At 38.2% G+C, this 17,057-nt stretch overlaps 1 protein-coding gene across 5 annotated transcripts in view; it reads right to left on the bottom strand.

Annotated features, from left to right (window-relative positions):
- The window catches only part of LOC132142537 (GRB2-associated-binding protein 1-like), an 87,161-nt gene that overhangs the window by 43,984 nt on the left and 26,120 nt on the right, over window positions 1-17,057 (bottom strand). The window contains exon 1 of one of the 5 annotated variants that reach the window (XM_059552488.1): window positions 7,898-8,009. The exons of the other annotated variants lie outside the window; for them this stretch is intronic. The gene's annotated coding sequence lies outside the window, so the exon portion shown is untranslated. Of the gene's footprint in view, window positions 1-7,897; window positions 8,010-17,057 lie in introns of those variants that run through there. 5 annotated transcript variants of the gene reach the window in all.

The raw sequence follows: 17,057 nt of genomic DNA, 5'->3' as shown, positions 1-17,057 counted from the left end.
GCTTCAGTCTATGTAGTAAACAAACAATTCATTCATTCACACAGAGACATGCACGCAGAACATGCAGGATGCAGATTTCAACCAACTTTTGCGGCTTAACATTTACAGATACTGGTCCATATGGAGATTTGATTTGATTAATTTATGCTAACTTTGACAAATTCCGTGACTGTCCATATTAAAATGTAAGTTTCATTTTCATGACTGGATTTTGAGATTCCGTCCGCGTTTTCTGCTTCGCGGAAATCATAGCGCTGTATGCATCCAGAACCGGGTTTGAAAGGGTCCTCGGTACCACCGGTACTTACAGAAACCTGGTACAGTGACATTTTCATTTTTTTAGTACCGACTTGGTACCGAAGTACTGGGTCTTTTGACAACAGTAGTTTGAACTATGAACTATCAAAAACTAAAACTACTAAAAGAACTCTGTACAGCAACTAGCTAGCACTTCTCTAGGATTTTACCTAAGGACTGAAAGTTCACAATTGTAAGTGGTATACTGGTTCTTGTTATTTCCTCCTTCAGAAACTAAAAAGACAAGAAAAGAGAACTGAGAGCAGTAGATTTGACTTCTCATTTCTCCCATTTTCCACATACTGTTTCAAATAAGCGTCAACATGATTTGGGCCCACAACTAGCCACTTCCAAGAAACCATAAGGTTGATTGTTTAATCCTGTCTAGCAAACACAATGATTCATGTAAATATGTTTATAACAGGATATGGGCACATAAACTTTAAAGAATCATTAGATCAGCAATTTTGCCAGTGGTATTATGCTGTTCTGAACTGTAGTATGTAGGGCTGCACGATTAATCAAATACGATCGTCATGCGCCTCTTGTCAGTAAAGCTGGTTCTATAATCAGTAGTAAATCTCCATCACGTGCTTTCAGATGGAGCAGCATTTACTACACAGAGCCGTAGTTCACTGACAAGCTACGCAAAATCACATTCTTAATCCCAGACGATTTAAACACGCAATAATGACATCGAGGATAGCGTACTGCGATAGTGAAAGCAGCATAACTTGCCAGTGAACTATGGCTCTGTGTAGTAAATGCTGTTCCATCTGAAAGTACATGAAAATACCACATTTAATAATAGCATGTTTTTACTCCAAACTCACTTCATAATGTCAGACAAGTGTTTGAAATAAATCTTTCTGGGAGATGATGTGGTTTCTTACACAGAATAAGGCATGCAACATATTTCATAGTATACTAAGCAGTGATAAAGGTTATTTTGATTAGCATTGCATTATTATATACTTTATTATACTAAACATTATAATAAGGCAAACTCAGATGAACCCTATATTGTCATAGTCGTGTGTTTATTAGTCAAGCTGAATCAATGAAAGCAGTTAAAGGTACAGGTTGTAGGACCTGCCACGAGAGGGCGCACTACCAAAACAATAACAATCACGTGGTTTGATGATGCTAAGGAGGAGCATGGAATGATGGGATTTGTTGTCTTCAACCCAACCGCTGACTGCCATCAATCAGATGGAAAGATAAATCATGGATTTAATGGTTGAGGTAAAGTTTTATAAATGTTGTGTTTGATGTCATAATTTTCAAACGCGAGTTCAATGATTTGCGCGAGTAGATTACATACAAAGTCAATGCAAAGACGCAATCAGACTATGGATCAGACGCGTCCTCGCACGGGTCTAGAGACGCGATGACCCACGTTTGGCGCCCCATTATACTAATCTTGTTGATCGTTATAATAGCATACGTTTTCTGTAAAGATACGAATCAAAACAACTCACCTGTCGAGTAAAACAAACGAGATCGGCATCTCTTTCTAGCTGAAGTTTGTCGCGAAACTCTCTCCCATCTAGAAAATGCAACACCGATATTAATCCTCGCTCTTTCTCTCCTCTTGTCCCAAACTCTTCTTGGTTCGTTTGGTTGGCCCGTACGCTTACGTTTACGGGAGCTGTTCTTGTTGACAGAACCAGCGGCAGATGGTAAACGGTAATTATGTTCCATAAATAAGTAACACAATCCACTATAAAACGTGCAAGAGGAAGTAAATAATGAACTGCTTGAAGCAAGCTAGTGGTTTGCTGGACGCTAGACACTACTTCCGCATTTGTCCACGACACAGTTGTCATGTGGTTTCTACGTCAGTAAAGGCGGTAACAAAGGGTAACTAATGTCATTGACAGGTGACTGCACTGCCCCGTGTCACTGTTTAGAATGGGAATGTTCTCATAATTTACAAGTAGTTGAAAACAGAGATATTGTTAGTAATCAGCTGGACAAAATATATAACACTAGCCTAGTGGTTTTTGGATATTTTACTGCAAATATCTTACAAATTGTACCTTTAAATCTTCTGTTTATTCAGTAACCGTTATAGGCATTTACTGGTTTCTTCTGCGGGATAAATTTGGAATTTCAGCAGTAGAGCACCCTCTGGCCTTCGGATGGAGATTTACCAGTGATCACAGAACCGTGCTTCACTGAAAGATATGCATGACAATCGCAGCTTCTGCCTGTTCACGATGTATCGCCTTTGTGATTTAATTCCGATTAATCGTGCAGCCCTAGTAGTATTTTTGCATTATGCTTTTATCAATGAAGTTGTTTACCACCACAAAATATATGTAACACATAATTAACTTCCAGTGAATTCTGGTGTTCAACTCAAACTCATTTTTCAGAATTTTCTTAAAAAGTGTAGAATTGTCAAAAAAAAGAATAAAAACAAATTCTGTCATCATTTACTCACTGTAACGTTTTTCATCTTCAAATCACAAATTAAGATATTTTAATGAAACCTGACAGATTTCTGTCCTTCCACTCAACGTGCATTACACTTCAAGTCTAAAGATCAAAACATAAAAAAAAAAAACAATAAGTCAAACTCAAGAGTCGAAGCGAGATGGACACAAATCATTCTAAGTGAATTATGCCTTACATGTCAGTACAGTCGTGGCCAAAAGTTTTGAGAATTACATAAATATTGGAAATTGGAAAAGTTGCTGCTTAAGTTTTTATAATAGCAATTTGCATATACTCCAGAATGTTATGAAAAGTGATCAGATGAATTGCATAGTCCTTCTTTGCCATGAAAATTAACTTAATCCCAAAAAAACCTTTCCACTGCATTTCATTGCTGTCATTAAAGGACCTGCTGAGATCATTTCAGTAATCGTCTTGTTAACTCAGGTGAGAATGTTGACGAGCACAAGGCTGGAGATCATTATGTCAGGCTGATTGGGTTAGAATGGCAGACTTGACATGTTAAAAGGAGGGTGATGCTTAAAATCATTGTTCTTCCATTGTTAACCATGGTTGACCTGCAAAGAAACGCGTGCAGCCATCATTGCGTTGCATAAAAATGGCTTCACAGGCAAGGATATTGTGGCTACTAAGATTGCACCTAAATCAACAACTTATAGGATCATCAAGAACTTCAAGGAAAGAGGCTCAATTCTTGTAAAGAAGGCTTCAGGGCGTCCTAGAAAGTCCAGCAAGCGTCAGGATCGTCTCCTGAAGAGGATTCAGCTGTGGGATTGGAGTGCCACCAGTGCAGAGCTTGCTCAGGAATGGCAGCAGGCAGGTTTGAGCGCATCTGCACGCACAGTGAGGCAAAGACTTTTGGAAGATGCCTGGTGTCAAGAAGGGCAGCAAAGAAGCCACTTCTCTCCAAAAAAAAACTTCAGGGACAGATTAATCCTCTGCAGAAAGTATAGTGAATGGACTGCTGAGGACTGGAGCAAAGTCATATTCTCCGATGAAGCCCCTTTCCGATTGTTTGGGGCATCTGGAAAAAGGCTTGTCCAGATAAGAAAAGGTGAGCGCTACCATCAGTCCTGTGTCATGCCAACAGTAAAGTAACCTGACACCATTCATGTGTGGGGTTGCTTCTCATCCAAGGGAGTGGGCTCACTCACAATTCTGCCCAAAAACACAGCCATGAATAAAGAATGGTACCAAAACACCCTCCAACAGCAATTTCTTCCAACAATCCAACAACAGTTTGGTGAAGAACAATGCATTTTCCAGCACGATGGAGCACCGTGCCATAAGGCAAAAGTGATAACTAAGTGGCTCGGGACCAGAATGTTGAAATTTTGGGTCCATGGCCTGGAAACTCCCCAGATCTTAATCCCATTAAGAACTTGTGGTCAGTCCTCAAGAGGTGGGTGGACAAACAAAAACCCACTAATTCTGACAAACTCCAAGAAGTGATTATGAAAGAATGGGTTGCTATCAGTCAGGATTTGGCCCAGAAGTTGATTGAGAGCATGCCCAGTCGAATTGCAGAGGTCCTGAAAAAGAAGGGCCAACACTGCAAATACTGACTCTTGGCATAAATGTCATGTAATTGTCGATAAAAGCCTTTGAAACGTATGAAGTGCTTGTAATTATATTTCAGTACATCACAGAAACAACTGAAACAAAGATCTAAAAGCAGTTTAGCAGCAAACTTTTTGAAAACTAATATTTATGTAATTCTCAAAAGTCATAAATGTTTTGAAAGACAAGAGTATAGTGGGTTAAACATGAAAAACCTGAGTACCTGGTGAGAAAACAGAATTTTCTACATAACTTTTAAGGCTCATATGTACCATGTCAGTCAAGTAGGACAGCTATGTAGACAGTTGACCACTATCCTAAATCACAAAATATTCTAAACTAAAAAACTGCATTTACTGGCCAAAAATGCAGTAAACAATGTCTTCAAATATTTTTTAAATAACATTAAGGATTTGTTTTTCATTTCTGTTGTTTAAGGTTGCATTACAGTTCTAGAAACTCTACAAAGCATTCTGAATATCAGACCAAACCCCATTCCACAACCATGCAAATCATTCTGAAGTCCCCTAGGCGGTGTAGAGGAACAATGCAGTTCTTGAAGGCATTTCACTCTGGAGTGTAAGGAGATTTTGGCCACCCTGGCCTTGCTAACACGGCGCATGATGAAAACTAGGAGGAGAATGTACAATGGCCTTTTGTGTTGTTCCAATAGCTCTGGAAAATCAGCCTTTGTTATCTGTGATAAAAACAAAAAATTAACGTTTATTTTAACGTCCGCATTTGTGTCAGACCGATGCACCATTAGTGATGGCCACTTATGTGCAAGCGTTGCGCTGCAACCTCCTACTGTCACACTGATACATCGTCATCACATTCCTCATGGCATGGACGAGAAGACCTTTGATTAACTATCCTTATCTTGCATCCTTGCCATGACTTCAAAGCCAATGTTCTAAAAGGCACGGCTGGCCTTGCCGAATGAATAGTTGAGCAGACTCTTCTATTAAAGACCTACACAGTATCGGTCAAGCAAAGAGAACAGTTCTCAAGGTCTTTCTTGTTGCATTCAAACTGATAAAATATCCTGCTCTACAAATCTTCATTTTGTTCTGGATGTTTTTGGTTTGAGGCTTCATTGTGTTTTTTTTTTTTACAGCTAAAACTATACTGTCAATAAAATCTACAACCAACAGGAACTCATTCTATTTCTTACTCAATGATTGAATAGCAGCCTGTTCGGTCTTTGTTTCGGTATACTTCACTTTACGCATTCCGTTCCATTCCGTCTCATGCACAGCCATGTCCAAAGAGCTTTCAAACTATACTTATGTCGTGAATAAGCGCAGACCGTAGAGGATCACGGATGAAGGGCCGAAGTACTTTGAGCTTTAAATTTCCTCATTTTGAATACCAAAAAGTGGTTCAAGTTCCTACACAGGCCCCTAAATCCTACTGGTCTAGAGGGTCAGGAGGCAGGATATTTCAGATTAGGCATGGGCCGATTATCGGTTTCAAGGTATACCATGATTTTAAAATGTCACAGTTTCAAAACCACTAACATTTTCCATTATACAGTTCCTGTGGTATGTATTTTTTATTGTCTCTTGAAAGACTGAACGTGTAGGAATCCCTCAGGTTGAGTGCAGTGTAGAGAGTAACACGATTTTGGCCCCTTCACACTGCCAGTGATTTCCTGGAATATGTGCGTGCGTTCACACACAACCCTTAAAGATCCCATAATGACACGTGACATCAAGATGTGACGTATAATGTACGAGTCGAAAACGCTTGGCACGTTAGAATTCCTTTAAACTGGCGAACGATCTCCGCTTCAACGCGGATAGTGGGGAAATACCTGATCTCTCTGCTTAATTACGGTTTACACATATTTTTTCGTCGCGAACGTTGATCTGCCTTCAAAACACCCAGTAAAAAAAAAAGTGCACAATAACGTCATCACTACGACACGGCATTTGTTCTGGCTTTTGTTCACACAGATCTCATTCCGGGACTGAACCCGGCAATGTTACTAGGTCCCTGAGCCAGGATCGATCTCAGAATCACTCCCAGGACGTGTTGGCGTTCACACAGAAGGCAATCCGGCAATGATCCTGCAATTTTCTGGGTCCAAAGTGCAGCGTGAAAGGGGCTTCCCCTGGAATTTACGTGATCATCGGCAACTGTTCAATTTTAGTTTTATTGCAGCCGATCTCTGTTCTGGACTTGCACAAACTGCACTGCAATGGAACCCTTTTCCAAAATGTTATTTATGTGAAAATATGAAGTCTGTAAATGCCCATTAATACAGGCCAGAGGCGCTGAAAACGGATACAAAAAGAAAAATACTGAAGCAGGCAGATCACTCACTGTTCATGATGCACAAACTATTGGAAGAAAATTCTAAATATTTATTTGGGGGTTAATATGAATGCATTTCTGAGGGGAACTGAAACGTTTAGATGGTATTTAATTTTTATCTTGTCTCTGTATAATTCAAATTAAAGCAGTGTTTCAGCGCAGCGCTGCTTTGTTTACAGCTGCAACCAAGGAAATGCTGTCCCATAAGCGCCACCTGCTGTCAGAGAGTGAATCTGCGTCACATTCAGTTCATCTGCTATTTGTTTCATTCAGGCAAGTAGCATAATTTCACAAAGCTATCAGAACATTCTGCTTTTAAATCAAATTTGGTTAGTATTAACTCAAATTATGTAAATGAAATTCTATAAATGAATGTACATGTAATGTATAAATGTAATTAAAATTAAATGACAGATTACAGTTAAATTCTCATAATCGCATAAAACTAATCTGCACTGGAAGCAGATATGATGATGCAACATACATTAAATTATGGAACATTCCATTCTCATGCAAGGAAGACTATACCATTCAAAAAATGTGGGGTCTGTTTTTTTTTGTTTTTTTTCATGTTATTGAAAGTAGTCTCTTATTAAGGCTGCATTTATTTGATCAAAAACACAGTAAAAATAAAGAAATATTGTGAAATATTATGAAATGTATGAAAAACGTAATTTTATATATTTTACAATGTGCTGAATTTACAGCAGCCATTACTCCAGTCTTCAGTGTAACATGATCCTTCAGAAAACATTTTAAGATGCTGATATGACATTGATATATGTTGTGCTGCTTAACAACTTTGTGGAACCCATGATATATCAATCTATTTTGATTCTTTCTGTCCAAGTAGTCTGCAACATATTTTGCTCGGTCTCATGCACCATGCTTCCAATAAGACGTTAGAAATCCAATATCTGAAAATAAAAAAATCTTCCCATTTGGTTTTTCCAGGTATCAATCCTGTTTGAATACCTACAAATACCGACTACCTACATACACTTTCAAATACTTTTCAAATACACAGTAACAAAGTAATATCAACACCAGAGGCCAACCTAAGGGTGAATTGCTTTAGCAGAAAGAAAACAGCCTGAACCTCCTCAATTCAGAATGGCACCATAGCAAAACTTTAAGACAAATTAGCAGCCAAAAGCAAGACAACATGGCGCAAAATTATCCTTTGCTACAAACACCAGCACCATAACCCTAGACAGCCCATCCTGAGTCAAACCTTAAAGCAATCAACAGGCCTTACCTTTCAAATACAGTTTACAATGGCAGTCAGGGCAGATCCGAGAGGGATGTGTCTGTTATGTGTAGCACGAGTGAGTCTTTATCAAGAATACCAGTCTTTTTACATGGAACTCTGGAGGGACCTCTCCCACCTCTGACTTCCTGTGCATGGGTAATCAGGCCCTCCCAGAATGCCTTAAAAACCATGACCACTAAATCAGAGGGGCTTGGTTTGACTGAAGGCAGAAGCAGAGAAAGGGTGTGCACGCAAATAAACAAACACACGCACTCATGCTGACAGGACACTTCAGAAAGAAAAAGAAAGCAAAACATATTTTTGAAGTTTTTGGGAGTGTCCTCAAGTCCATAAACTTTGAAGTCATACACACACACACACACACACACACACACGTGTATATATGTGTGTGTGTATATATATATATATATATATATATATATTTATATATATATATATATATATATATATATATATATATAAATAAATTGTAAAAATAATAATAAATAGAATACAATTCTGACTTTATTGACACCCTCATGTTGATTTAAAACTGACTTTTCTGTGGAACTTCAAAAATAATAATAATATTATAAGAATACCATGGCCACTCTTTTCCAATCAATGAAAATGAATGGTGACTGGGGTTGTCAAGCTCTTAAAAATACAAAAAAATAAATAAATAAATAAAGACTATCATAAAAGTAGTAATGGAAATCTTTATTAAATCTTACACATCTTCTGAAGTTGACAAAACTCTTCACTGAAAATGTTCTCCCCCACTGTAGCTCTTACAGTAATTATAGCACCATTAGAAATTAGATGTGGTACTATGATATGTGATAAGACATGCAAAAACCAGAGAAGTTTGGTATTAAATGCGGTCAACATGCTATTTTTATAATCAATAAAATGTCTGCAGTTGAGTTGAAAATCTACAAGTAATGAACACACCAAAATGCACGGCATGTTTTTTTAAAGACTTGTAATACAATACATTATTCAAATGGAAAAACTATTATATGGAAAAGTGCCAGAATTTTCTTTAAAAATGAATGTTTTGTGTTACATGGGTTTGGAATGGCATGAAGGTGAGTCGAGAATGGCAGAATTGTATTTTCGGGGTGAAGGCAATTTTCTGTACAAAAATATTTGGTATGTGTTATCAAAAATTAAATGCCTAGACTTCACAAACCACAACAATTTAAAATATGAGCCTCTACTGAATTTGTGGGGGTGGGGGATGCTTTATTCCAGTAATAAATTTCATAGCAAAGATTTTTGGCAGAGCATTCTGAAGCACTCAAGTTCTGCCTCCTGAGCAGCTCACCAGCCCATTACAATCCAATGCTTTCCAGGCCTGTGTAATCTAATCGAATGCAAGAGTGACCCACCAAATGAAGCCATCACACAGTGATTCTCTTAGCTGAACATAAAGAGAAGACCTTTTAAAGGAACAGCTTTAGTGAGATTTAAAGCACCTGCCATATTATGAGGTCACCAGCTAAACAGCTTTTCAGGGATGATGCAATACAGGTTAGACATGTCTCATCTACTTTAACAAATCATTACATTCATCTTTACATTCTTGGACTCACTGGTCAACTTAATGAGAAAAAAAAAAAAAGTGTCTGTGAAACTGAGGGTAGATGTTAGAGATAGCTCAGCCAATATGACTACACTCACCTAAGCCTAATAAGATAGTTGTCCCTGCATACTGCTTCAGTCAAAACTCTTACTTTCCATGTGTGTCTCTTTACCCTGGTGATGCTTTATGTGAATATTGCCATATTTGTCATTATTTTCACCATTTAAAGCTTAAAATTTGACCTGAACTATACTTACACTTACAATCGATTGACCAAAATCAACCTCAACAGTAAAAACATCCAGGTCAAAATGAAGTAAGCAAGTGACAAGCAAGATCCACCCTTGGACCCATAAGCATGGATACATGCAGGGTGCGATTTGCTGGGGGGGATGCGTGGGATTTCCCCCTTTCTGGTCAATGTATCCCTGCCTCTGCTTATTTATTTTTATCCCCCTTTCAAAGTGATTAGTGCTACTACACTAGTGGCGAGACGGCTCACAAAACTTATCACGAATTCCGTGGTTTGATTAAAGTCAATTTTATTTTAAAATGCGCTACTTTGGCTGGCTCTGATATAGCTGCCGCGCACACGTGCAGCCTTTCTGTATTCATCACTCTGCAGACTTGCTCAATGTCCCGCCCACGGCGTTATCTGATTGGTTACACCTCACGAATAATAGCCTATCAACACTTGCGAGGCGGTTGAAGCTGGTCTGCTGGGCAGTGGAGTTGCTAACTTGGCGTCTTCGTCGCTAGATTTAGCGACTTTTTTTTCCAAAAGAGCGACTATTGACAAATCTAGCGACTTTTTGGGCAATCATTATTTAGTCTCTGAGACTCTCTGGTGCTGCCGCATGAGCGTGAAGTCTCTCTTTCCCAGCGCTAGCCTCTCTCTCTGCATCTGCTGTGTTCAGCGAGTGCAGAGAGGAGCAGTATTTCAGTAAAAAAAAAAATAATAATAATAATATTCTGTTGCTTCTAAGTCTATTTTACAAGCAAGTATAGCCGACATCATTAACAGCACAACCACTGACTTTATCGTATATGTATTTGATTTCATTAGTGCAGATTAATGTTTGAGAGCTGGTTATGTAGTCTTAATGCAGTCATTATAATATTCATTCCGTTGAACAGAAACATTAAAATATAGTAATAAAAACAGTTTTGTTGAGAATTTAATTAAATGGCTAAATTAAATTGCAGTATGTGAGCATAGGGAGGCAATACAATACGACGCACTTACGTCATAAATATGCTAATTAGCGCATGACGTCATTTGGTTCATGTTCTCATGATTAATTTTTGATTAATTACAACCCGAATTCCGGAAAAGTTGGGACGTTTTTTAAATTTTAATAAAATGAAAACTAAAGGAATTTCAAATCACATGAGCCAATATTTTATTCACAATAGAACATAGATAACGTAGCAAATGTTTAAACTGAGAAATTTTACACTTTTATCCACTTAATTAGCTCATTTAAAATTTAATGCCTGCTACAGGTCTCAAAAAAGTTGGCACAGGGGCAACAAATGGCTAAAAAAAGCAAGCAGTTTTGAAAAGATTCAGCTGGGAGAACATCTAGTTAATTGATATCAGGTCTGTAACATGATTAGCTATAAAAGCTTTGTCTTAGAGAAGCAGAGTCTCTCAGAAGTAAAGATGGGCAGAGGCTCTCCAATCTGTGAAAGACTGCGTAAAAAAATTGTGGAAAACTTTAAAAACAATGTTCCTCAATGTCAAATTGCAAAGGCTTTGCAAATCTCATCATCTACAGTGCATAACATCATCAAAAGATTCAGAGAAACTGGAGAAATCTCTGTGCGTAAGGGACAAGGCCGGAGACCTTTATTGGATGCCCGTGGTCTTCGGGCTCTCAGACGACACTGCATCACTCATCGGCATGATTGTGTCAATGACATTACTAAATGGGCCCAGGAATACTTTCAGAAACCACTGTCGGTAAACACAATCCGCCGTGCCATCAGCAGATGCCAACTAAAGCTCTATCATGCAAAAAGGAAGCCATATGTGAACATGGTCCAGAAGCGCCGTCGTGTCCTGTGGGCCAAGGCTCATTTAAAATGGACTATTTCAAAGTGGAATAGTGTTTTATGGTCAGACGAGTCCAAATTTGACATTCTTGTTGGAAATCACGGACGCCGTGTCCTCCGGGCTAAAGAGGAGGGAGATCTTCCAGCATGTTATCAGCGTTCAGTTCAAAAGCCAGCATCTCTGATGGTATGGGGGTGCATAAGTGCATACGGTATGGGCAGCTTGCATGTTTTGGAAGGCTCTGTGAATGCTGAAAGGTATATAAAGTTTTAGAGCAACATATGCTTCCCTCCAAACAACGTCTATTTCAGGTAAGGCCTTGTTTATTTCAGCAGGACAATGCAAAACCACATACTGCAGCTATAACAACAGCATGGCTTCGTCGTAGAAGAGTCCGGGTGCTAACCTGGCCTGCCTGCAGTCCAGATCTTTCACCTATAGAGAACATTTGGCGCATCATTAAACGAAAAATACGTCAAAGACGACCACGAACTCTTCAGCAGCTGGAAATCTATATAAGGCAAGAATGGGACCAAATTCCAACAGCAAAACTCCAGCAACTCATAGCCTCAATGCCCAGACGTCTTCAAACTGTTTTGAAAAGAAAAGGAGATGCTACACCATGGTAAACATGCCCCGTCCCAACTATTTTGAGACCTGTAGCAGAAATCAAAATTGAAATGAGCTCATTTTGTGCATAAAATTGTAAACTTTCTCAGTTTAAACATTTGCTATGTTATCTATGTTCTATTGTGAATAAAATATTGGCTCATGTGATTTGAAAGTCTTTTAGTTTTCATTTTATTAAAATTTAAAAAACGTCCCAACTTTTCCGGAATTCGGGTTGTAAAATGTTTCAAAACATGATTTAAAAATAAAAATGCTTATTACTCTTCTTTGTTCGGTTAACATAGTGCTAACTCGTTGGAAAAAAAAATTCATTTAAAAACACATAAAAAGTGCATCCAGATAAACTGGAAAGATTCAGAGATTAGCACTATCACTAGCATATTTTATCACTAACTATCTTGCAGTTTAAATCTAGATTAAAGGCCCATCTCTTTAACCTGGCATACACATAACATACTAATATGCTTTTATTATCCAAATCCGTTAAAGGATTTTTAGGCTGCATTAATTAGGTAAACCGGAACCGGAAACACTTCCCATAACACCCTATGTACTTGCTACATCATTAGAAGAATGGCATCTACGCTAATATTTGTCTGTTTCTCTCTTGTTCCGAGGTCAACGTGGCCACCAGATCCAGTCTGTGTCCAGATCAGAGGGTCACTGCAGTCACCCGGATCCAGTACGTATCCAGACCAGATGCTGGATCAGCACCTAGGACCTCTACTGCCCTGAAAGACAGCGGAGACCAGGACAACTAGAGCCCCAGATACAGATTCCCTGTAAAGACCTTGTCTCAGAGGAGCACCAGGACAAGACCACAGGAAACAGATGATTCTTCTGCACAATCTGACTTTGCTGCAGCCTGGAATTGAACTACTGGTTTCGTCTGGTCAGAGGAGAACTGGCCCCCCAACTGAGCCTGGTTTCTCCCAAGGTTTTTTTCTCCATTCTGTCACCGATGGAGTTTCGGTTCCTTGCCGCTGTCGCCTCTGGCTTGCTTAGTTGGGGACACTTCATCTACAGCGATATCGTTGACTTGATTGCAAATAAATGCACAGACACTATTTAACTGAACAGAGATGACATAACTGAATCCAATGATGAACTGCCTTTAACTATCATTTTTACATTATTGACACTGTTTTCCTAATGAATGTTGTTCAGTTGCTTTGACGCAATGTATTTTGTTTAAAGCGCTATATAAATAAAGGTGACATTGACATTGACACTAGCGCTAACAATTAGTTCACAACAGCCCTGGAACTTTACTAAATGCAATCATATTTGTTTTTTTGTTTTTTTGTAGATACTGTACATGCACATTAAAATGCATGTTCTTTACTTAAATCCAAGCAATAGGTGCAAGTTCACACTGTTAATGTTGCTGGGCAGCCGAGAGTCAGTTCACATGCGAGTACCTGAAGGAATGTTTATGCGAATGAGTCAGAAAGTCCAACCTTGAACTTGAACGCCTTTTTCTAACCTACCTTTGCACAAAGTAGTAGTAAGCTATAACCTTACATGAAGTGTGGACTGCTTTATTCTGGAATCCACATTCAGTATGTGCGGTCTGGAAGACATAAAAGTAAAGTCCAGTGGAACAAAGGTTGGAATAAAAACCCTCTGCTCTCTTTGTTCTTGGGTAAATTCCTCAGTCTCCCTTGTGTTCATGCTCTATGACCTGGACTCTGAAAGCAGCAATCTGTGAGAGATCTGGAAGGAAATCTGAATTCCCACTCTCTTTCATGACATTACATGAGAAAAAAGAGAAAGTGAAAAAGATAGTTAGTATAAGAAGGGATAGGCCGGTTGTCCCGACCTTGATTCAAACAACCTTGGGAATGATGCAGGCAGCTGTGCGGTCCTGACCTCACAGAACACCCATTTTCAATCATTTTTTTTTTATAATGAAGCCAAGCCTTTAGTAAGGTCATCCAGAGAGCCACAAACACTTTATTATGTAGACTATGCCAATTTGCTTTGATTCTGATTCACTCAGTTCAATTCTATTCTGATTTGATTTAGGCTCATTTGGTTATATTTATAGTTATTATGTACATTTCACTTCTCTCAGAAATACTCTCTCTACTTCTTTCAGTGGTTCTATATCAAGGGACCTCACAAAACATCTAACAGGTAGGCAGGTTCATTTCAAAGTATTTAAAGCAATAAATTCAAATTAAGACATTCAAGTAATCTAAATTATAATGCTGAGATGCAAATAAGAATGTAAACTGAAAACATTTCTTTTTTTGTCCTCTCAATAACTATTGTTTATACCGAAGAACACAGGTCTTGAAATCACAGGTTTACTTTTAAAGTTTAAAAGTAATGCGCTACAGGCGTCACAAGTTCGAGTCCCGGCTCATGGACCTTTCCCGCCCCCTCCTCTATGGGGGTAACATTTTTGCATTATTCCAAATAAATAGATTATTAGCTGTTTCTCTGGCATTTTCAAAAGGCCCATAATATATACTGTGGCTTGGCTTGATACACAGTCTAATGATCTAAAGAAATTTTTCTGTGATGCTCTTGGTGCATAAAGAAGATCTGTAAAGTTGCAAAGACTAAAGTCTTAAATCCAAAGAAATATTCTTTCTAAAAGTTAAGAGTCAACCATGCCTACCTAAAATGGCTCATTAAAATATGCCCCCACATCTACGTCACAATGTAGGAAAATTTGCATATGCCCCCCATATGACTTTTATCCTCACTTTTGCCGCCACTGCCATGTCATGGAGACGCAGTGTGTTTCCTTGTGAAAGCAAAACTACTTTATTTGGTCTTCCAAAAGATAACATGACTGGAAATCAGTGGTTAAGTTGTATTTACAACACTGTTCAAGAACAGTTCAACCCATATATTCAGATGTGTGCAGCACATTTTATGGAGGACTGTTTCCTGATCCGGGGAGAGTAGACTACAATGCCGGCTGTTCTGACGCACAGCCTTTAAGTATTTTTACATATTCTAAAGGATTTGTCACTGACGATTCAAATGTGAGTTTTGAGCAGTGTAGAGTAGGGCTTATTGTTTGTAGTTGTTCTCCGATCACAAATGCAGACATGGTTCTATGTTTACATGGCGCAATGCAACACAATGAGTAAAAAGATAAGTAAGCAGTTCTAAATTCCAGTCCTCGAGCCCCCCTGCACTGAATATTTTATGAGGACTGGAATTGAGAACCGCTGGTATTGTCATTATAATGCACAATTATGTCCCCACTGGATGCAACAAATGTCTCATTTATAATGGTTTTAATGTTTGTGTCTTGGCACTCCGGGACACACGGCATCACAGTATAGTAAGGTGTGTAACATTCACGTTACACGCTTAAGGTATTCGGCCAATCACAATGTACTGGATAGCTGGCAAATCAGAGCAGACCACATTTTTCGGAAAGATGAGCTTTGTATAAATCAGAAAGGCGGGGCTTAGAGGAGAAACAATGTATGGTATGTGGAAAATAATGTGTTTTTTAAACTTAAACTGCATACAAATTTCATCACACCAAATACAAAAAATAATGTTCTTTTTAGCAACATCATATGACTCCTTTAAAGATATTTTACTGTATACATTTTTATGTGCCTTATATTTCCTATTTGAGCCCATGCATATTATGAGTTATTTCAGGAAGAGACCTCCCTGATGGTAAAGCAAAACATGATTGGTTGTAGTGAGAACGTGCTGTGATTGGTCAGTGAAGTGTGGCTGTTATCTGATTGGCTTGAATAGACTGTGGTTGGATTCCACACATTAGTGAATTGGTTATGCGTCTTGATGCAAGAATACTCAAAAAATCCACAAATGGGCACAGCAGTCTAAAAATGCACGCGATTCACAAATAAATGCCACGCAAAGTTGTGTTTATAGAATAAAAAGATATAAATATATATATTTGGGAACACTTTAGAATAGGTAACATTAGTTGCTTATTAGCATGCATATTACTAGAATATTAGCCTATAATGTACTGTATTAGTGCTAATTAAGAACATATTAATGCCTTATTCTACTTGACCTTATTCTACATCCCTAATCTTACCCAATACCTAAACCTAACAACTACCTTACTTACTATTAATAAGCAGCAAATTAAGAATTTATTGAGAGAAATGTCATAGTTAATAGTTAACAAGTGTTACCTATTCTAAAGTGTTAGCATATATTTTTATTTGCAAGTCTCTTTTTTAATTTGTGAATTTAATTCATGTTTGTGAAACCAAGATTTATTGGATCTTATTCTATATATTTTGTGAATATGTTTGGTTCTTGTTCATCGTGTTAGATTTATTTGTGGATCATAATCTACTTATTTGGAATAATGCAACAATTATACCCCCATGCACTATGTCTCCCACATCGCTTCCTGTCAATACTTACCGACCTATAAAAATAAAGGCAAAAAAGGCCAAAAATAAACCTGTAAAAAAAGTTTGATTGTTAAAGGACAAGTTTGTGGATTTTCAACAAGATTTGTATTGTCACAATGATGGTAATGAAGCAAAACACATCTGTCTTTCTCACAACCACATCTCTATTCTGATGACACGTGTACCTGTGTATGGACAGGACAATAATTCCTCCTACAGTACAATGTGAGTAAATTACTCGCATATACGACTAAAGGTCTAGCAAGACATTTCTTGGGTTTCCTTTTCTGTGAACAGGACAATTTAAGACAATAAAGTTGTCAATCCCAAAAACTGACTGTGAATGCAGCCTATGAGAAACACCACCAGCAAATAACAGCAGAAGATATATAATAAAGTAATACAGAGAATATCCTATGCAGCTGAACCAACTGAATAAATAACCGGCACTAGGTTACAAAATAACCCATTGCAACAGTCAAAATATCAAACTTGATATAGAAACCACAA

Source organism: Carassius carassius, chromosome 6, assembly GCF_963082965.1.
Source record: "Carassius carassius chromosome 6, fCarCar2.1, whole genome shotgun sequence".
In the NCBI taxonomy this organism is placed as follows: Eukaryota; Metazoa; Chordata; class Actinopteri; order Cypriniformes; family Cyprinidae; genus Carassius; species Carassius carassius.
Note: the sequence above shows the minus strand (reverse complement) of the source record. Positions and strands in the feature narration are given on the sequence as shown.